This window comes from Acomys russatus, chromosome 29, assembly GCF_903995435.1.
Source record: "Acomys russatus chromosome 29, mAcoRus1.1, whole genome shotgun sequence".
Taxonomy (NCBI): Eukaryota; Metazoa; Chordata; class Mammalia; order Rodentia; family Muridae; genus Acomys; species Acomys russatus.
The window spans coordinates 806,212-829,805 of record NC_067165.1 but is presented as its reverse complement, the minus strand read 5'-3'; the positions used below and the strand labels follow the sequence as shown (position 1 = coordinate 829,805).

General features: G+C 39.8%; 1 protein-coding gene across 1 annotated transcript in view; it reads right to left on the bottom strand.

Moving 5' to 3' along the window:
* The window catches only part of Pde4b (phosphodiesterase 4B), a 433,831-nt gene that overhangs the window by 347,261 nt on the left and 62,976 nt on the right, over positions 1-23,594 (bottom strand). The gene's annotated exons all lie outside the window — the stretch shown is intronic.

Sequence of the window (23,594 nt, the reverse complement as noted above, 5' to 3'; positions counted from 1 at the left end):
CGCCATCCCCAGCTTCAGTATTGCCACAGTCTCATTTCCTAAGCATCCTTATTTTGTACTATGCCTCATTATTCCTATTACTACGTAAGTGGCAATTATTCTAACGTTGGCTTGTGTTTGCATGTTTCTTCTCTCCTTTAGGTGCATTACACGCTATTTAGAGATGGAGACAGTATCTTCTAATTTCCTTTCTCTGAAGTCAATGGAACATCTATCGTACCTGTTCTCCAGCTGGGAGTCCCACTCCCTTCTCTTTGTCTGGTGCTTTTGTCTCTGTAGGGCCAGCTTCTGAGTGAAGTCTTTATTTCTGGAGCCTTCAGTAACAACTTCCTTCCATCAACTTTTATGAATTGCACTAATTGGAACTGAGCATATGCCAACTTATCCTTGGCAATATTTCTCCTGTCTCAGCCAAAAAAGTATCCCTTCCCTAGAAAGAGAGATATTGTCGGGATGCAGACTCTTCATGAGCCTACGTGTCTTCCTCAGTGCCTGAGCGCCTTTGAAGGATTCAAAAGTGTCACCATGATCCAGTATGAACGCAAAAGAGTCCAGCAGGATGGGGATGATATCTTAGTACCACAACCTAGTGGAAGTAGACTGGACTACAAGTGCTTAAATGGTTTTCTATTTCCACCAGGATGACAGACGTCATCATGAAGTTCGAGGCCAGCAGGGCAAAAATCCCAGCAGGACTTTAACAATAGCAAAGTCAGACATCATTGTGAGGTCTCCAATGTTCCATTCCTTGATCTCCCCACTCAATAAGTGTCCTGTTTTTAAGCATTCTTTAAATGACACCATGCACTTGAAATCCTATCTCCCCCACATCCACTATGATGCTTCTTAGATACTTGCCTTAATCTGCAAGAGGCCAAGGATACGGTGTTAAGAGGTAGCAAAATTTTCAGGTGAGATTTTATTTTTTATTTTTTGCTTGTTAATTTTTTCCATTTCTTTTTTTATTTAATTAATTTATTCAGATTACAACTCAATTGTTATCCCATCACTTGTATCCTCCCATTCTTCCCTCTGTCCCCCTTTCACCCCATTCCCCTCCCCTAGGTCTAAGACCGACGGGGACCTCCTCCTCCACTATATGGTCATAGGCAATCAAGTTTCATCTTGGTAGCCTGCTTATTCTTTCTTTGAGTGCGATCAGGCCTTCCCACCAAGAGAGGTGGTCAAATATGGGGCACTAGAGTTAACTATTATCCTCAACACTTAATGAAAATGTCACAGAAATTATATCTCTGTGTATTAATAAATACTTGCTTCTGGTTATCATCTTGTTTGACTGTCAAGTATAAGTGTCTATGAGTGACCATTTAATGAATTCCTGTTTGCTTGCCAGCCTAAACTGAAAATCCACCCATGAGTCTTGAAGAATGCTTAGAAATGAAGCAGAAATATACATTAAGTTCCCCTGCATTTCTTTGAGAGAAGTTTCTACTTCCATAATCACCTAAACTGAATCTGGACAGGCTTCCATCCTTAACATTGTGTAAAGGGCTAAACAAGATTATAGTTATAAGTATTAACCATTGGGGTTTTTTTTTTTGCTTGCAAAGGAACACCCATGAACTACTGGCTTACTATACTATGGAAAGGGCTGGGTGTGTTGAAACTCATTTTCCATTAAAAATGACTTTGGATATTTGCATGGTGTATTTAAATAAGTTATGTGAATTATAAATGTATTCTACAATACCAATTCTATAGTTGGCATTCTATAATACCAGAGAATTCACATACCACCCCAAGTCCTGTCTGCCCCCACCTGCTTACCTTTGTTTTCTGTGGAACCAGCCAAAGGAGCAGACTTTTTCTTGTCAGATTTCTCTTCCCTTTGGACTGTCACCTTCCCCTGCACCTCCCATCTCAAGTCTGAAATGGTTGAAAGCAAGCTGTGTTTTCCTGAATCTTATCTGGTTAACGATGACACAAACAGGCACAAAGCCTATTTGGTGCATCTCATTGTTAGAAGAAGATGAATACATGAAACATAGAAAGATTAATGAGTTTACAGCGGTATCAATTATCCCTTCTCTTTGTATGACATCCTGTAATTCCTATCTCTCATATCTTGGCTAGAACACTTCATGTTCCTTTTTTAAATTCTTTGCATCATTTTTTTCACTAATTGTATTATACTTGGTATTACTGTTCATAACTAAATGATTATCTATTTTTAAAGATATTTCATTTATTTATTTGTGTGTGTGTGTGTGTGTGTGTGTGTGTGTGTGTGTGTTGGGGGTGGGACTTAAATGGCCAGACAAGGGCATTGGATTGCCTTGATCTGGAGTTACAGGTGATTGTGAATCATGTGACATGGGTGTTGGAAGCCAGTGTTGGGTCCTCTGGAAGAGCAAGCAAGTATTCTCAATGGCTAAGTCATTTCTCCATCCCAAACCAGAAACTTTATTTCGTAGTTTATGTTTTTTAGCCAGGCAAGTCTCAGCTTAGTCACAAATAATAAATTTCCTTACTATGATCATCCAATAAATACTGACTCTGTGTTTCCACCCAGCTCAGGAGCTGAAATATGATTGGTCCAGCTACTATAAATTCACTTGTTATTGTCAAACAATGTTTTTTCCTGTTTATATTGCTCTTTGGGAGTTTTTCTCCTGAGTAGCTCAGAATTAGAAGTAGTAACTGGGTCAAGTGGATTGTGACCATTCTTGTAAACTATGGTAGTTACAAAATGCAATGTGATCCACAGGCCCATGATAAATCCCACAATTATTTATCTGCTTCTTGACTAAAGACAGAAAATGAAAGTATACATGGGAAGTCATGGTAAGAGGTTAAGAAAGTACATGTTTGGAGAGCTGCCCTGTGCACTGTAGGCATTTTATCAACACCCCCACCCTCAGCCCACTGGCTACCTAATAGCTAGGACCACTTCTGCCCATCCTCACCACAACAGAACAATCCAGATGGACTCCTGGCATTGCCAAGTGTCCTTCGGGGACAAAGCACTCCAAGTTCAGACCTCTAAAAATGATTCTTTAAAATCCATTATAGTCTGCACCAAAGTGAAAGAGGAACTGCAGGCTTATGGCTAGTTTGACTTTCATTTAAATTTGTATCTGTCTTTTCAACAAATGGTGTTGTGAAAGTTGGATATCCATGTGAAGAAAACTAAGGTGATTTTTGCACCCTCTGCATAGCTTTGGATTGTATTGTATCATGCTGTTTGATATTTAAAATTTCTGTGTATTGCTCACTTGAGTTTTATAAAAAGTTGTTAAATGAAATTTCCACACAATTTCTAGATATAAGGAATTGCTCTAGACACACTTTTGTAATTTTATTCTACATATTTATGTAAAGCAGAATTCAGGCTTTGATGACTGTAAAATTCAAGTAATGAACATCTGTGAACTGCATTGAAGATATTCTGCATATTTCATCATAGCAAATACTCCTCCAAAAGTAATTTTTATGCAACAAAAAGCATATCCATTTAGTCAATATGCTTGATAAAATTATATATATGCCAGTTAATTATCTTAAATTTCTGTATTTTTTTAAAATCAAGTCAAATGGGCCCAAAATATGGTCAAAACTATTAAATCATAAGAAAACATGAGAGAAAAGCTTCACGAATTTTGGGCTTGACAGTGATTTGTGGATAATGACTTCAAAGGTAAATACAAATAAATTAGAGCACGTTCTTGATAGTTAATTATAATCATCAACTTGATTGGACTGAGAAGCAGCTGGAGTAGCAAAGCCTCACCCTCGTGTGTTTGTGAGGGGGCTTCCCAAGACAGCTGGATTAGAGTCTCTGACTGGGGTGCCTCAGAAAGCACAATGTGATGGCACCAATGACCCTGAAGAAAGATAAGTGATGGCTCAGTGGGAGTGTGTTCTCGATGGCTCTGTCCTGCCTGGGCCCTTTCCTGCTTCCTGAACACCATCATAGGAACTGGTCTTCTGTGCCAGGCCCTCCCAGCTATGATGAACAACACTTCTGAAAATGTGAAATGTAATCCATCCTTCTTCCTGTAAGATTTTTGTCAGAGAGTTGGTCTCAGTGATACTAAAATAAATAACACAATGCCAAAGTTTAAAACTCCTTTGTGTCAACAGACATAATCAACAGAGTAAAAATAGAAATATAGACTTGGAAGATATTTGCAAATTATGTATATGATAGGATTAATATTAATAATATACAAATAACCCTTACAACTGAGTAACAGCAGAAACAGATTAAGCAGCAAGTATAGAAGTATATAATATTATTGTTTATGGGAATGCAAATAAAAACCACAAAAATATGCCTTCACATATTTATTAAAATGATGACTGGGGGAAAAAGGAGAGAGAAAATAGCACATATTGGCAGGGACATGGAAAAATCAGAGCCCTGGTGCAATTGTCAATTGTCCGTTGGTGCAGCTGTTATGGAAAACAGTATGTCAGCGCCTCACAAAATTAAAAGTAGAATAGTGATATGATCCAGTAATTCTGCTTCCAGGTACACAATTCCAAAGAATTGAAAATCAGGTCCCAGGTATTTGAACATTCATCTTTATAGCAGTGTTTGTCACAAAAGCCAAAAAGCAATCGCGACATCCACAGGCAAAGAAAACAGCACAAACCACTCTGGTTACCAGGAGCCAGAGAAGGCAGAAAGTGGGAGTTGCTTACAGGATACCAAGTTTTGGTTCTGAAAGAAGGAAAGACTGGGCTCAGCTGGCATTTCTCTGAACAGCAAGAATGTATGTGACATTACTGAGCGGGTTGTACACTTGGAGACAGTTAAGGTGGTGAATTCATACTATTTGTAGTTTACCAAAAGTGTGCCTTTCAGATACCTGTGTCATTAAAGAACAATAAATTAAATGGAGGAAGCTCCTCCCGGCTGGAAAGTGAACATTTCACACCACCATCTAGAGAGTCTCTTAGCTTTCCCCTTGGGTCCTGGGACATTATAGACCCCTGAAAGGAAAGCGTCCTCTCCCCTGACTGCTATTCTAATCCATAAACTTTGCTTCTGCTTATTTCAAATTATTATTGCATTCATCTTTGGTTAAACTATAAAATAAGCCAACATGCAAGGAGGAGCAGCCATGAATGAAGCATGATGTTTGGGGGGGGGAGGGTGAAATGTTCTAGAATGTGCAGTTCCAAAACAGTTAAGAAATTGTGAAATCGATCAATTCTTAAGCTAAGGCAAGACACTTGGTTTAAAGTCTGGCTTCACTGTTTGCTTGCTGTGATCTTTTTGCCTTCCTGTCTTAATTTCCTTCTCCTTAAATGGGGGATGCTGATAGTATCTAACATCATTGAAGTGAGTTTATGAAGCTGGTGGTGCACGACCTGGCGATGCTTGCTGTGCATCTCCTGACAGAACGCAGGACGTGCTAGAGACTTTGGGCTGCACTCTCCCGCGGGGCACTAGCAGACTCAGCAGAGGGTCCCACCTGTTTGGCCACTTCGAGAAAATGTTCAAATCCTTGACAATACTCCTCCATGTGTGATGACTGAGAACAGATTATGAAATGAAGAAGAACTATGAAGACTGCTCAGTTCCCTTGACCTGGGCTCAATGCAGTCACTTCTCCTGCAGCTTTAAACTGCACAGAAGTAAGTGGGGAGTGTGCCTGTTGTCATGGTGTGCGTGCCATGACTGTTGTTTTGAAATAAATGTGGTATTTCGATCAAATTTTATTCCTATGTTTGGAAAGAAAGAAGAAGAAAGGAAGGAAGGGAGATAGATGATAGATAGATAGACAGATAGATAGATAGATAGATAGATAAATAGATGTTGGATAGATAGATAGATAGATAGATAATAGATAGGGATAAATCAAACACAAGTCTAAAGTCTGAGTATCTACTCTGTCAAACTACAGCCATGCGAAGCATCACAAAGGTGCTCTGAGCAGGAGCCTGGGCTGCATTACAAATCTGAAATATTTTTTTTTTAATGAGGACCAGATGGAAACAGTAAATATCCAGAGAATCTGAGAACATGTTAAAAACGAGAATCCCAATCCACACAGAGTAACTATGCCTGGTGCGTACGACTGCAAAACCAGAAAATATTTAGCACAGACACACGCCAGGAGATTGTTTTTCATTGAAAACTGAACGGCCCCTTAAGAGGTCCCAACTGGTGACAATTTGGCTACAAATCTCTGGCACAGAAGCTGAGATGACAGCAACTTGACCTGAGCAAAAATTGATAAAGCATAATGCTTGGCATTTACCATTGTTTTGATACAAGAAAGAAAACAGTGGAGAGTTCTAGGTCTCAAACTTGACCAAGATCCTAGAGGTTTCAATTAGTATAAGCTGGAAAACCACATATAAATGAATTATGTTCATATTAGAAATGTTTTTTAAGTGGGTTGTTTTTTAATTGCTAATTTCTATTGTACATCTGTTCACACTTTAGAAATATCCTAATTGACAAATAGTATGTGTGTGGGTTCCCTCATAGCCTATAATATCTGCTGTTATATTATTAGCTCCCTCTCTGACTGCCAATATCCGAAAGGCAAAGTTAGGACCAAAATAAGTATAAGGCAGATATCTCAGTACTGAGATATTTAAGAACCCCAGCTCAGCATCTATTTGGCAGTTGTTATGAGATATGGAAACTAAATAGCCTCTGTCCTCAAAGAGGTTAGCTTAACAAAATGATGCCTGATATTCATCACCACACACTGACCTTCAAAAGACATTTACACCCTGGTAAAAAAAAAAAATATCCATGCTGTTGCTATTGTTTCAGTGACCTGGCTGTAGCACAGAAAAAGATATTGATGTTTTTGGCTTATGTTTTTCAATGCACAGCTCTCTGTACATTTACTCAGTGTGTATTGTTCTCATTGCCGTGTTGATGACTTGATAAGAACCACTGTTCCAGTATGAGTCAAAGGGACATGGTTATAATGAGAGTATACTCACTTATTACTGCCCTCCCATGTGTAAGACTGACCCAGCTTTCTAATCATAGAAATAAGCTAAAGGGTGCTGTGGCTCTTCCAGTACATGACATTAATGAATGAAGGGGAGGGGCAGGACTGATCGCTGAAGGATGGTGGGGATTACTGCAACAGGATGCCACAGATTCATATAATCAGATTGTGTAAGAGACATGTCTGCTTATCAGTGAGAATCTAGGATGTTGTCAAGATATTATAAAGAAGTAAATAGGCCACAGAAGTTGGATTGTGACGTTCTAGATGTGTGAAGGAAACAGACTGATGTCTACTTTGTTCTGTGTCAGTTGTTTAACCTGAGTTTCACAAACACACAGTAGGTTTTTATAGAACAGTGAGTACAGTGGGAGGAAGACACAGTGTTTGCCTGGGACCCCACACTTCTGAGTAGCATGACCAGTGTGAACTGACGTCTTCTTCCTATAAGGTTACTCTCTGTACTTTCTTGTCACTCATATGTATGTGTGTGTCATATATACATACTTATGCTAATTTTATACATGAAGTCACCTCTCTGGGATGGGACAGTTACATTTACCATTTTATCTGTCATATTGTATCTTAAATTCTCATTCCTTTCTCACTCCACTTGGGCATTCAGCACTTAAAAACAGAAGGAACCAATACTTGGTAATTATTTGTGTCTCTATTCACTCAACAAACACATGGCAACATATATTGTTAACATATAAGCCTATATTGAACAAAATGGATAAGGTCTTTGTCTTCAGAGAGTTTATTGTATAGGAGAGAGGGAAATGAGACAGATATACATCATATATATGTGACGTAGAAATGGAGATGAGTACAATTATTGATGTAGATTAGAAATATGCACACATAATTATGTGGCTGTATACATTAGGCAGTGATAAAAAACTATACAGAAGTTAATCCAGCATTAAGGACAATTGGAACTAGGGTGAGAAAGATATTTCATATTATGATCAGAAAAAGAAAACAGAAGAGAAAGGTTTGTGTAGATGGCTGGGAGAAGTTGCCTTTCAATAGCAAGACAAGGCGGATGGTTTGACATGGGTGACGCTGACTGAAGAGCAGCAAGATGGCTACTGTGACTGCCGTGGTACAAGAGAAAAGTTGGTGGCAAGTGATCAGGCGAATCAGAAAGTTGCCAAAGAGTAGGCTGAGACCAGTGAAGCCATGGGGTCCTGGTACATACAGGCAGGCCCAAACTCTGAGTGAGAAACCGTGCTATGGGTCGTTGAAATGAGTGGGGGTTGCTGCATCTCCTCAGGGAGCAGTGTGGACCCTGGATAGATTGCAAAAAGCACATTTGGAAGTTGGAGGACAAGCAAGATGTTAATCACACAGGGACTTGATGTACAAGTAGAAGTCGATGATAAGTGATCTGGGAGTTGGAAAGACGGGTCAGAGGTTAAGAGCGCTGGCTTCTCTTTGCAAGGACCTGGGTTTGATACCCAGCGCCTAACATCTGTTCACAAGAATCTCTAACTCCAGTCCCAGGGGAATCTCATGCCCTCCTCTGGCAACCACAGGTACTGCACTCATGCAATGCACAGACTAATAGGCAGAAAGAATGCCCGCACATAGAAAATTTAAAAATCTTGAAAAATACTTTTAAAAACAGATGATCAGATTCTAAATTGAAAATGTAGAATTAATAAGATATGTTGATTTATATGCAGTGTGAGATAACAGAGAACACAGAGTCATGCAAGATTTCAGGATTCCTAGCCTTAGCAATTAGAAAAAAAAAAAAATGGAATTGCATCTGAGATGGGGGCCCTGGGACCAGACTATGACAGAGTTAAGATGTGAGGGGGGAAAACTCATGACGTGGATTTAGCATTACTAAATTTTAGCGGTGCAGAAACAACTGTGCTAGGTTCAGAGGAAGGATATGGCTAGAGCTACAACTTTGGGGAATCACTGGCAAACAGATGCTGTTTATGTCCCATCTAAGTTATGGTCCATACACTGAGTGTCAAAAACAACAAAGCAAACAGTGATCTACATCCTTCAGGGTGTTGCGACACCTGAGACCAGGGCAAGTCAGATGAGAAAACAGAAGGAGCAGAGTACAGACACTGAACTCTGGAAAACAATCCAGGGCAGTGCTTAGCAAAAAAAAAAAAAAAAAAAAAAAAAAAAAAAAAAAAAAAAAAAAGTTATCCGTGTACCTCAGCTGTGGGAATGCAGTGTAGTGGGAAGTCTAACCAAGACCTGGGTACACAAAGACCAAAACCTCCATGCTTGCAGTAGCAACACGAGGGGGAAAAACTGTTTAGAAATTGACTGCAGGGAAGGAAACTAGGAGAACAGTGTGGGAAATTGTGAGGTAAAGGAGGTAAGGCAAGAGTGCACGGAGCAGTGGCGAGAGCTCCATGGGACACGGGTTTAGTCGGTCTGTGGACAGAAACAAATCAATAGCGTGGTGCGACACTGGTGATGTGGGGACATCAGGGACAAAGGCTAACCTTGATAGGCGATTTATTTTCTTGAGCAATTAATCACTCTGGATTCTGGAACACTAGGAAGAGACGAGTGGTCTGCTACTGTGAGAAAAGAGTAGACATTTCCTAGTGTGGGGAAACAGAAACATAGTGTGTGGTAAGCAGGTGAGATGCAGAGATTGACTGACTTGGTGAATAAATGGGTGAACAAATGAATGGATGGGTTGGTGACACAGCTCCATGCCTGGGACAGCCATGTAGCTTCCATTTGCAAAATGTGCTTTTTTTTTTTTTCATCTTCTAACGTATTTCCCTTTACTCCCCCACTTTAGAACCTGTCACATTCTGTAAGCAGAGATTAAAGTTTCCCCTATAATGTATATTCACCACTGAGGCCCGTGAGTCAATTTATGTTCAATTAGAAAATCTGCCAGGTCCTTACTGTAAGGAGGCTCCTAATAAGGAGATGTGGGATTATTCTGGATGACTCCCCACAATAGTTGGGAGCAAAAGTTTAGTTACAAAGGTGAAGTGGGTTGTGTTCATTATTAGCGTATAAGCAGCTTCACAAGCATACCTCCAGGTCACTTAGCAAGCTCTGATGTCATCACCTGCCACAGCCACCAGGGGCCTAGAATAAAGAGGACAAACTCACCATCCTTTGCTCTGTTTCTCTCTTACTTTGTCTCCCATGCTCTCTCTCTCTCTCTCTCTCTCTCTCTCTCTCTCTCTCTCTCTCTCTCTCTTTCTGTCTCTGTCTCTCTTTCTCTCCCTCTCTCTGTCTCTCTCCCCCTGTCTCTTTTTCTCTTCCCTTCTCTTTCCCTCTCCTTCTCCCTCTCTCCTTCTCCCTGTCTCTCTGTCTCTCTTTCTCTCCCTCTCTTCCTCCCTCCCCCTCTCTTTTTCTCCCCCCCCCCCCGCTCCTCATAGTTCATTCAGGCACTAACTTCTCTCTCCTTCTCCCCAAGTAAGTCTCTTCATATTCATGTCTGTTGCATTGCCATCTCACTCGTTATCCTAATAGTCATTGCCAGAAATGTTTAACTTGAAATAGCAACATACAGACTAACTCTCAGTTCAGTAGTTTCCTAATGTCAAGAACCCTCATATTTCATCAATAAATGGAGAACAGAGTTAAATGATGTAAGCATGTGATGTAATTCTCCTACTCTTGCCCCCTCTTGAATGTGGAACATACTGTTACTCTTGTTCCCTGCCTTGGGGAAGATGTCCTATCTATTCACAGTAGCAGTCTACCTGGCCTCCTGCGAGTGCTCCAGATTCCAGAGTGATTAATTACCCAAGAAAAATATTTACACTGACAGAAGCAGATTCAGATTTAAAAGAAAGAAATGAAAGTGAAAACACCATTTTAAAATGTCAGACATGTACAAACTCAGCAATCCCGTAAGCATTTTGAAGCAGCACTGGAGAGATATCTCAGTGGTTAAGAACACTAGTTGCTCTTGCAAAGGACCTGGGCTCAGTTCCCAGCACCCACATGGCAGCTCACAACCACCATAGCTCCAGTTCCAAGGGATCTGATGGCCATTTTTGGCCTCCATGGCCATCAGGTATACACATGACATACAGACATACACACAAGAAAAGCACTCATATACACAAAATAGAAGGAGGAGGAAAGAGAGAGAGATAGCGGGAAGTAAATGGGGGGGGGGAGGGTGGGAGGGAGAGAGAGAGAGACTTCCAAAGCACTAAGCACTTGACAAAAAACATATTTTCAAGCATTGCATAATGTGGGAAGATGGAGAGATGGCTCAGCAGTTAAAAATAATTATTGCAGAGGACCACAATTTGGTTTCTATAACCCTTGCCCACATTGGAATTCTTACAAGCACCTGTTTCATGAGATTAAATTTCCTTTTTTGGTCTCTGTAGACACCTGCACACAGGTAGTGCATACACATACACACACACACACACACACACACACACACACACACGCACACACACACACACACACACACACTACAAACTTGTAAGATAAAAACTAATTTTAAAAATATGACATAAAATATGCAGTTGACTAAAACCATTTTGAATAATATATTTTATTTATTTTTAAAATATATTTTATTAATTTATTCATTTTACATCTCAATTGTTATCCCATCCCTGAATAATATATTTTAAAGCTGAGACATTTTAGAAAATATATTCTATGCATAAAACAGCATGATTTCCAGTATAATTTCTAGATGGATTCCTAAAAGCAATACTTTTATTAATTTATACAGAATCAGGAGCTTGGCAAGATTCTGAGAAGCCCCCAAAGTGTTTCCTTTTGGTCTAATTTATTTTTTCCTGTGACTAAGGTTTCAGTGTATAGCTGGAGTGATGGTGCAGACCTTTAATTCTAACACTAGGGAAGGCAGAGGCAGGTGGATCTCTGTGAGTTCAAGGCCAGCCTTGTCCACAAAGTGAATCCAGGACAGGCCAAGTACACAGAGAAACTCTGTCTCAAAAAAAACAAAACAAAACAAAACAAAACAAAAAAAAACAAAACCAAAAACAAACAAAAAAGACTTCAGTTTATCCAAGTGGCCCCTTTCCAATGTACTGGTGCATTTAAATAGAACCCTCTGTTCTAACCTTTGCCTGCCTTTAAATCAGTAGGAGACAGAACCCATTTGATCAAAGATAAGGAGAGAAGAAAGTCTTTGTCAAGAGAGAGGTAGTAACCTTTATTTCTGCTTTCTTAAGAATTCTTGGGAATGACCAGGAAATAAAGAGCAATTTGATTTAAATGTTGTAAAGTCACCCGGATAAAGGTTAAATACAACTTTCGCTGCTGTGCCTATTAGTCACTTGAGCTTGTTACTATCTTTCCGCAGGAAGCATGAGAGAGACATAAAGACCCACTGGGTAGATGACATCCAAACATCCCATTCACCCCAGTCCCTGTATCCACACCATCTCTCACTAGGCGCATCCTACAGCAGCAACCCCGCCCATCTTTATAAAAAGAGGTCTGGAGCACCATCTAAGGTGCTAGTGTTTGTTAGCTGAATGCTCTGTCCGTACACCCCACATATAGCTGCAACGCTGAAGTCAGCCGCGAGGCAAGCTTTAGCGTGAGCTCATCATTATCATCTGTCCAGTAAATGTGCTTTTCTCCTCCTACTCAATACTGGTCATTAATATTGTAAAAAACACGTTAAGAATGGAGATAGTAATTATGCTGAATCTATAACTTGTTGATTAGGAAGCTGAGGCTCCTGACAGTTAATTCACCATTTTCTCTCTACTCAAGACATAAGTAAATAAACGGCAGTGTGTGAGTGGGGCGTGCTTGTCATGACCTCTGACTCAGATGCTGAGGCTCTTTCCCACTGCCTCTCAGGGTAAATGTTTCACATAAGCAGGTCGCCAGGAGGTTAGACTCTAAAAACCAGGGAAAACAATCATGGGGACATTCTTGTACTTCGAAAATAGCTGTTTCAAAGTTTAGAAGAAATTTCTGTTATCAGCCTAAAGAAATAAGTATTTTTGCTGAAATCTGTTTTCACTAGTGGGGACAAGTGTCAGATCTGAAAGGACAACTCGAGTGGTAATATCAGGAGATCATTTACAGTCATCTGTGTCAACAGTGAGAGTGATTGTACCTCAGAACCATAGTGACATTTCACATTTTAGAAAACATTTTATGGGGGGGCGGGTAAAAGCACTTAATATGAGCTCTTTCAATAAGGCAATACCACATGAAAATAAGTAATATCTAAGGGATAGGGAAAGTGAGTTTAAGATGTATTACAAGCTGCTAATAATAACCTCACTTAATGAAACTACAACATAGAATATTGAAATAATTTATATTATGGCAAATGTTTCATAAGCTTGAATGTTAATTTACACAGGGCCTAGACACAAATGGACTGATGCCTGCTTGCTACCTGACTTTAGCCCAACGTTACACTAACTGGTACCCACGTTTTTTCATTCTCCCAGACTCCTAAACTTTTGCAGATGTGGAAAGAGGAAAGAGGGCAGATGGAATGGCAAGCCTCAGACCCAGTGTCCAGGGAAAGATAGGGTTGAAGCGTGAATGCTATGCACTTTGAAGCTCACCAACTGGTCTCCATGCTGCTCTGATAAACAAGTGTGTATTAGAGAAACGACTGTACTGTATAGATGAGCCTGCTCCAGGATCTGTTGTTGTCTGTGGGTAAGGACAAAGGCCAAAACTGTCCATGTAAAGTTAAGCTGCATGGGTTTCAATGGTAACTTCTCAGCGTGGGTACCTTGCACAGTTATGAGTGTTGGGTTTCATGGATTATTTTGTTCTCCTTTATGACCTTTCTTCAGGAGGCAAAAATAGTTCCGGTGATGAGATTCCTGGATAAAGTGCTGAGGTAATTATGGCACAAATAAGCCACAGAAGCACTCTCAGATGCCCTATATTATGACAAACCATCTAAGTGTCTTAATTTTAGAGAGAAATAGAAAGGGTGGCCAGGAAACATTTTGAAAAAAATAAGTTTCTGATGACACTGGAATTCTTCCCAGGTATTTTTTCAGAATCCTATATTGGCTTTTTAGATGCAGGATCCTGAAATGGACAAAGCATCTTCCTGTGCCTTGTTTTCTCTTCTTGCTCTCAAGCTTTCTGGAGCAAGATGAGATGACTTCAAAGCAGTCCTCTCCCTGCCTCCCAGTGAATGATACAAGGGGTTTGATGAAGCAAATTGGCGAAGCAAATTAAAGCAATGATATTTCTTGTCAGGGCTATAAGCAGTTCCCTCCAGGTCTTCAGATAATTAGCTCACTTTAGTGTAATTTAGTTTGGTTCGTTAGGAGTTTACTATTACCTGACAATAAATAAACTCTATTTTATTTTAAATTTCAGTACGTTGAATGGTCATGGTGTGGATATCATAGTTCATTTCTTTGTAAACGCCCTGTGTATTTTAACTCTCAAATAGATACATTCCATACATAGAAACGCTGTTTGCTTATCATTTGTTTTGCTTTTGTTTGTTGAAACATGGTCTTACTTTGTAGCCTAAACTGGCCTGGAACTCATTATGTAGCCCTGGCTAGCTTGGAACTAACAGCAATCCTCCTACCTTCTCCCAAGATTTGGGATTTCAGGCAACCACTACCATACCCTGCTCAGAAATGCTTTTGAGATCAGTGGAATGTGGGGATCCCAGCCCCACCTGATACATCTACAACACAATTCCTGAACCCAAGGACCAGGGAACATCACAGAAGAAGGCCTGGAGAGATTGTCAAAGCTGGAGGGTCAGAAATTCTGCTGGAAAATTGTATCTCCTATAAATGACAGAGATGCTACACCCATAACACCTCAAGAATATGGCTGCCCAAACAGGACAAACCCTGAATAGTAATAATATCAATAGGAGGAGGGGCACGGTTGGGGGGGAGAAGAAGAAAGGGTCTAAGTGATGATTATATTTTAATTAAAAAGGAAAAGAAATATATTTTCTATTTTACCAATCAAGTCTGAACATAGCATACATGTTTGCGTATGTTTAGAGATTAAGATAATTAAGCACAAAGATCATCTACATGACATAATATGCAAATTACTACCACAGCAGATAATTTAATACAATAGAGAAATGCCTATCATGTTAGATTGATACACATATTCTTAAAATTAAGTTAAAAATCGAAATACCTGAGCATACAGCTATATGTCAAAAGTTTAAGACCAAATAATGACACTCAAACTAGCTGCTTTGACTTTAGCTGAAGGAGCCTGCCAGAAAGACTCACTGTAAAAAGTAAACTCAAGCTTGCAGTGATAAAGCTCATAGCGTGAGTTGCCATATAATGGCAATTCTAATTCTACATGTTTAGCAGTCTTAGCAAAGTCTCAGACCTTCTGGGTGGAGGGGAAATTTGAATGCTATAAACATCCTCTTAGAAACTGTTCAAGCACTCCAAACAAAACTCTGTCACTAGGGAACATTATAAACTATTTTAAATACTTTTTTTTTTTTTAACCCTCTTCTGTAACTACTTCATTACTCTAGCTTTCAAACCCGGAGCCATGGATATGCCTTTAATTTGTCAGACTTAACAGCAGGACACAATGTGTTAATGAGTAGCAGAGAGCTCACTATGCACCCTTGCAATGTTCTGAAACCTCAACTTTTCTTCCCAGGGGCCTCTTCTTGTTCCAAAGATGTTTCCATCCTCTCCATTTTTTTCTCTGTCCTTGCTGCTCCCATTAGATGCATAGGATTCTGATGTTACAAGCTACCTAGGCATTTCTACACCCTTATCAAGCACAGAGACACAAATCTCGGTTTTCCCTGGCTCCCATTTATTGGACCTACATCAGGGTTGCAGGGGTTGAAATACTTGGACGTTATGGCATCTGGTTGAGAATCTCCCTGTGGTTGCCCCACCCCATACTTATCTACGTTATTTGCTTGGAATAGCACCAGGGCAAAAATGTATCATTCTTATTCTCCATTTCAAAAACAAAACAAAACAAAAAACAAATGGCTCCTGGCTCACTGACCTTCCAGGAAGTGGGCAAGAAACTTCCCTTGAAGCCACATCGTCTTGCCCTTTGTTTCCAGGGCTGTAAGAAGTGAGTAGGGAAGAGGAGGTGAAGCCCAGCTCTACCAGGGGACCTGCTGTCATAGGCATTCCCTTTCTCACAAGATCTAAAAACCATTCTTAGTGTCCCTTAAAGGGAAAACACCCACGTGCTCAAAAGAAGCTACATGGGAGGATCAACAAATGACTTGAAAATACTATATAGTGGTATTCAAGACTGACTATGTGAAAAAAATTACTACAAGTGACACAAACTCCAGGTCAGGAAAACAGAGAGACAGAGATGGGGGGGGGGGAAGGAGGGAGGGAGGGAGGGAGAGTAACTTGGATAAGGCTTTTTCCAGACCGTAAGAGTTGGCAAGTTCTCTACCGTGCGAGTTATGGGTTCTGGCTTCCAAGCTCTTGGGGGAGATCCTATAAAGATCTTGAGCTGCTGCATCTATTGCTTGAGTTCTGTGAATGTTACTTAAGTTCAACATGTAGGTGATTAAAATTCTCATTACAGAAGATGTAAACACATGAATGCCAACATCACAAGAAGATGGCTCCTTTCCCACCTCTGGACAATTAAGGACAGAGACCTCTAGCATTCCTAAGCTAAAGCACAAATTGTACTGTCTGGTGCAAAAAGAACAGCCAAGTAAGTAAGTATTGATTGTTCATGGCTACAGAGGATCATGGCCTTACAGCACTACCCGTGTGTTAGGTAGTATGGCTTGGGTCCAGTGGTTTAATGAAAGGGTTCACATGTAAAATATTTGTCCTACAGTGAGGTGCTACAGGGAAACTTCAGCTTCAATATCTTAGAGCACAAAGCAGGAAGCAAGATAGAGCTGCAGTGTTGGCAAAAAGGGACCACAGCTAAAGAGGTGAGCAGAGGAAAGATGGCCGTAGGCTAACTATCAGGCAAACTCCCGTCTCCCCATCCCACCTTCAGACAAGGCTAAAGGAAACATGATCTTTGAGTAAGAGCAGGGGCAGGAGCCATACGTATGCTTTTTTTTTTTTTTTTTTTTTTTTTTTTTTAAACTAGCCATTCTTGAGCTGTAGAGTGCCTGCCTTGTAGAACCCTGGGTTGCAAGTACTCATAGGAAGCCCTGGGTTCAATCCCAGGATTGCATAAGATGGGTATAATGGCACAACACTCTGGAGGTAGAGGTAGGAAAAGGAGAAATTCAAGGTCATCTTTAGCTACATAGCTAGTTCAAAGCCATGGTGGGCTACATAAGACTCTGTCTCAGAAAGGGGGGGGGGGGAAAGAAGAAGAAAGGGAAAGGAAAAAAGAAAAAGTCAGCCTTTCTTTTAAGTTCCTGGGATACAGAAAAAGTCAGAATCCGCCCTCACTCAATTTTAGCAGGGGTGGCAGACAGTGAGAAGAAAGGGCAACAGTGTAACAAAGAAGCCGTCTGTAGTGTATGCTCAACTAATGATAAGTGTCAAGAAGAGAAACAAAGCCGAGGAGGAGCTAGAAAGTGGGAAATGTGCAATTTTAGAAGGCAGGTGGGGTGTCAAGGCCTTTCTGGATTGATTCTCTAGAAGGAGCCAGAATGGAAATAAGAGGGAACATGTCAACATTTGCAGCGCTAACCTTCAAGGCGGAAGAAAACCAAGTGCAGAGACCCAGAGGTGGAGACATAAGTCACTTGTCGAGAGCCAGGAAGGGCTTAGCCTTTCCAAGGTTTTCCCAAGAACCAGGTAAATCTCTTAGCATAATGCTGCTGTAGCCTGACAGAGGGGTTAAAGAAGGAAACTCTAGGGTTGGAGAGATGGCTCAGACATTAAAGGATAGACTCACAACCAAAAATATAAGATTTCGATCTCCAGCACCTATGGCTGTCTCTCCAGCCACTAAAAAAATTGCAAAAAAAAAAAGTAAAAGAAAAAGAAGGAAACACTAACAAAACTTAGTGTGAAAATCTGAGAGGCAGTCAAAGAGAGATTAGTAGAAGAAAGCAAATGGGATTCCCTAGACGAGGCTTAGGTTTCAGCAGGCAGGCAACAGCCCCCTTCTAGCAAGGGCACTTTCTGAATGCTTTAAAGGTCTTTTAATAGTTAGTACTTGAAAAGTCTGCATATTGAAGTCTTGGAGACAATGAAAGTAGAGGAAGACACCATTTATAGGCTTATTGACGAAATGCTTGCTCTGTAAGTAAGAGACTCAAGCTCAAAGGTACGAATTTCATCTGGCACTGGATTCGCGTTCTGGACAAGTGCAGTTTCTGAAAAGACGGACAAGAGTGTATACTTAAAGCACGGCACAAATTTCCTCCTGGAAATTTAGGACGGAACTAGTGGGGTTTTTCCAGACACACCATCCTCTCACATGCACCTTGGCTACACTTGGCTGCACTACACTTACTTGCCAGTGCAGTGTGCCAGGGAGCACTATGCATAACATTACGTTGTAGGTGATAAAAGCAAGTAATGCAGGGCTCACAAACTTTCCTTCCATTTACCATAAGCAGTAATTGGCTAAGCCATAAAGAATGCCATAAGCACAGCTTCCAATATAATCAGATCCATTATCTCTCAAACGCACTCCCCTTTCTCTTTTGCCTCTGACCGCATGCTTGCACTCATCCTTTTATACTGCCTGCGGAGCACCTCTCTAAATAGAACTCACATGTGGCAATTGCCTTCTCACAGCTTGGCAGTGGCTTCTACTGACCGTGGGCTAAAGCACCAAGTCTCGATCATGGCAGTGAAGAGCCAGAGTGTACCTCCAACTCGCCAACTGTCTATATGTCTGTCTGTCTGTCTCCTCTCTTTTATTCTTAAGCATTCCATGGAGTGAGTGTTCATGTCAGCAACAGATAAAAGATTATTTCTGCTTGTCCTTTGCCAGAAAAACTCCCATTCATTCTTAGATTCCCCCACTTTGGTGGCATCTTTTCTCTACATGAACTCTAACGCATGGAATTTTTTCTAGTGATTTCCATGACAACAAGTAGCACACTTTGTGGCATTTTTTTACACCTCAGTGATCATTAATGCATATGTTTATCTTTCAGCTACTACATGAGCATTGTAGAAAAAAACAAAAAAACAAAAACAACAACAAACAAACAAAAATCCTACCACCACCACCACCAAAAAACCCTTTCTAAGTTTAAGTCTTCTAGACCTAGAACCCAGATCAGGGCACTTGGTAAATATTTCTCTTCAATCAGCAAGCATGTTCAAAATTAGAAAATTAGACATTTCTCAAATGTTTGCAGTATTACTAGAAAATAACTGAACAGAGGATTCATTTAAGAAAGTAAGACTAAAGTACATTCTATAGGGAGCATGCTAGAAGTTCAGGGAACATCCAGGGACTTATTTTATTGTTTTCCTTTTACTCTCCATGTGTCCCAGCTTTATCATTACAGCATAAATCTTGGCTTTCATTACATTATACTTAGGTATCAGACACAAATTACACATCTCATAAACATTGGTTAAAATAAGTATTCTATCTATTGTTTGGGCAACTTGACAGTCATTCGGGAAGAGAGAACTTCAGTTGAGGAAATGACCCCAGTAGACTGGCCCATGGGCAAGTCTGTGGGGGCACTTTCTTGATTAATGATAGATGTGGGAGCCAGTAGTGGGCAATATCATCCCTGGGAAATTGGTACTGGGTTGTAAAAGAAAACAGACTGAGCAAGCCATGGGGAGCAAGCCAGTAGGCAACACTTCTTAGTGGCATCAGGTGCCTGCCTTGACTTTCCTGAGAGACAGAATAGATCCCAAAAGTTGAAAGATGAAATAAATTCATTATTGAATAATGAAGTAATTATTCAAATTTCTCCCATATTTGGCATTGTATGAATATGATATTTTGGGGTCATGATGTTTATCACAATAATAGAAACCTTAACAAAGACAATAAGAAAGTCTTTCAATAGATAGGGAAAACTAAACTGGGAGAAGAGGAATACAAGGTTTCCCCATAATATCCAATAACTAAAAGCATGTTGCTCTTGCTTGTTAGCCTAGACAGATAGGTAGTGGTGCCCTTCAATATATTTGCTTTCTAGAAGGGGGCGTTTAGGCGGTATCCAGGATTCATTGGAGACCAGTACTAATACCCATGTTCCTGAAGGAGAATTAGTGACCGAGGCATGGCACTAGCCAGGAAGAGAAGGTTAAAATTTTTAGACAGCATGTAGCAAGTTCCAGGCAAAAGTGAACAGGTTTTAGAGTCAGATACTTTCCACAGGAATATTGTGCTTCAGAAACAGTTGTCTCAGACTTGAGGTCAAGGAAGAATAATACACTAATCTGAGAATGATATTGTCACATGCTGTACCAGCCAGGCTGAGCAGTTCCTAATACTTACAACACACACACACACACACACACACACACACACACACACACACACACACACACAGTCTCCACAACTCCACCACCACCGTCACATCACATCATCCAACAACAAGGCTGATATCCATTTGGGAAGTCATAATTCAGAGAACTAGAAACTTGGGATGTGGTTCAGAGTTAAAGAATGAAGAATGGAACAGAAAGACTTGGAGGAAGAAAAAAAAAGTTAAGTCTTTAAACATGTGACCCTGAGAAGAATGTAAATAATGAACTTAAATAAGATAATATGTAAATATTATAGTAAAGAATTAAAATACAATAGAAGATGGAAAATATAGGTTGAACTAGAACTGCTTTCCTTTTCGTCATAACTATATACGTTCATTTCTAAGTTTTGAGTAAATAAAAACAAAACAAAGAACCAATCGATGACCATAGCATTCGAGCACACAGTCTCAAGACTTTTCTAAATAGCCAGTAAGGAGGAAAAGGGACATATACTATGTGGAAATTAAATCAGTTGAGCCAGAGGAATATTTTCCCAATATCTGTAGCGTGAAATGGTAAAGTGCTTATGAAAGTGAGTGAGGTTACTGCAGTTTTTCTCTTTTCAATTTTAAAACTAGGCCAGATGCCCATATGTCAAGGATGGAGCAATGTGGTTCTGCCCAAGGGTATGAGGAAGCAGTAAGATAATTATTCAAATTTCTTTCAGATTCGGGACTGTATAAACATGCTGATTAGCGATGACAGCACACTGAATATCTACTTTTCTTCAGATATTTTTAAAATAATTCGAGTCAGAACTATACAAATGTGTAATAAATCTACTGTTAGTCCAACTTCACACTAAAGTCTCCACAACAAGAGCTTCATGTCCATTCCACCAAAGTAGGAAATCTACAAATAACTACAGGAAGATAAATGGTCAAAGGGTTAAGATGTGAACTGTACTCTCTGCGTTGCTTAGCTTCACCATGAAAATGACTTTAATTTTGTTGCTGGAATCAAAACAACCCAGTTCTCTTGAAAGAAGCCTACTGTCTGCTGTAAAGTAATAACATGTTTTTAGGGACTTCTGAGTGCGTGTCTTAGGGTTTCTAACTGAAGTTCATGGTCTGGAAAATGTCAGTCACTGATCGGGAAGGTTGGTCACATTTCATCATGGCAAAGAGGCAAACCTAAAGTGTGCATGCCTGTGCTTCCTTGTGTAACTGTTTCATATAATGAGAAAAATGAAGCATCACAGGGCTTTTAAGATTTGTGGTAAAGCCACTCAAATATATAAGAGGCATGTCCATTTTCCAAGAAGGGGTTTTCCTTGCCTATTTTGTGACAATGAACTTGAAAAACCTTAAGCATCTTACAAGAGATACAATGACAGAAAGAAACATGAGCCTGATTTAATCAGGAGCTGCAAACAAGTTGAGAATCTACTAAAAAACACAAAAAGAGGAGACTGAGAATTGGGAGGAAAGGCCGTGAACACGAATCACAGCCGTACCGCCTATCGATGTTTCGGGAGTCTGATGATTAATGAATTTTTTACTCTGGGTTGCATTACATTATGGCAATATCTTGTCCCGCCCCCCCCCCTTATTTTTTGGCAATTGTGGAAAATTTTGGTTTAATTCACTAAAAAGATTATTTTATTAACATAAGTAACCTCACATATCATTAAATTGTTCTTTTTGCAACTTGCTGCAAGAAAATTTGTATAATGCATGAGTAAAACCAACTCCTTAATCATTCTAAAACTTCATTCTTTTGAAAAGGAAAAAAACCACACTAGTATTTATAGCTCTATGCTTCCATCACATCAAAATCTATTTTAAGAAGAAGAAAAAGGTCACATTATTATTCTCAAGAACCCAAAATTCCACATTAGTAAAAATATTACCAGAAACTTAAGATTCTTTTCCAGTCTTTGAAAATTAGCTAACTAAAATGAAGGTCCTCCATATCAAAACAATGATTTAATATTCCTTCAACTAGTAAGACATATGCATCTATTCATTAATTGAGTGTTTCCTGCGTATGTTCCTTTAATAAGAACTATACACGTACTTATCCTTCCGTATTTAGTTACACCACTCAGCAGATTAGACATACAGTCACATGTATTCCAGCAGGAGCAAGCAGTGACAAGAGGACCTCTTCAACTCAGCACAATACTTTTACACGAACACTCTCTTTCTACAAATGCCACCACCATTGGTAGGTTTAGAAAACTTAACCATGTGTGCCCTACAAGTACCAGAGTGCAATGAAATAACATCATGTGATTCATAGAAATGGCCAAACAGTTCTCCAGTCTGGCCCGCCACACCACAGTCACAAGTAAGAATAGCTCTCATATTGAACTGTGTGGAGTGTGTGTTAGCTGAACATTAGCTATTCACCAACATGAGCCACAGCCTTCTATGGGGAACTCAGATTAATCAACGCGTGCACAGGGCAAGCAAACACATTTTCTGGTGAGGAGAAAGCAATTCAGTGAATATTAATTTTCAAATATTCAGAAGCCTTGGTTTATTACATTAGTTGGCACTCTAGCATGCAGACACACAATCGCTGTGAGGATTACCTTAAGAAACCACTTCCTGCTTTTAGTGCCACAATGCCTATTAAATAAAGGCCAAGGCACAAATACCAATTTGGAAGGCTACCTTAATTTGAAAGAGCACATTCCTTTAAAGAAACCTGAAGTGCCCTGTATTTTCAGGTCAAAATGACATAATGTTGGGGGTGCTTTTCCTTATGTTTCTTCACAGTGCTTGCTCAAGAAGACCATCCAAGTGTTTTTACAGCCCATGTAAGATAGCTAGAGGTGGCAGGCTCAGCTCAATTTCCACAGGGAGTTACTAAATTCTTATACATGGCATACCTAAAATATAAATAATTATTAAGTAAGTTAAGCAATTTAGAATAAAAAATAAAAGTGACTATCAGTGCAACTTTGTAAGTGGGAACTTAGTTTCCCTACCCTTTAGCAATATAAAGACAAAAAGTTGGTAAGTATAAAGCTCACTGGATTATGCCCCATAGATGCGACAAGACACTCATTTAGGCTTTGATATGTTATCTTAAGAAATAGACTCAATTTCAGGTGAAAATACCTGTTCTCGTACGAAAAATATACTACTAAAAATAATCTACCACAGAACAGAGATGAAACAGAAGTATTACTTTAAAAAACTCCCTCAACTCCCCATTTTTTGACATACATTTTTATAAGCAGTAATTTCAAAGAGTCTCTACAGCCAGAGGGCTATTTCCTCTGGAAACATCGGGTAGCACAATGATGCTTAAGCACACTGAA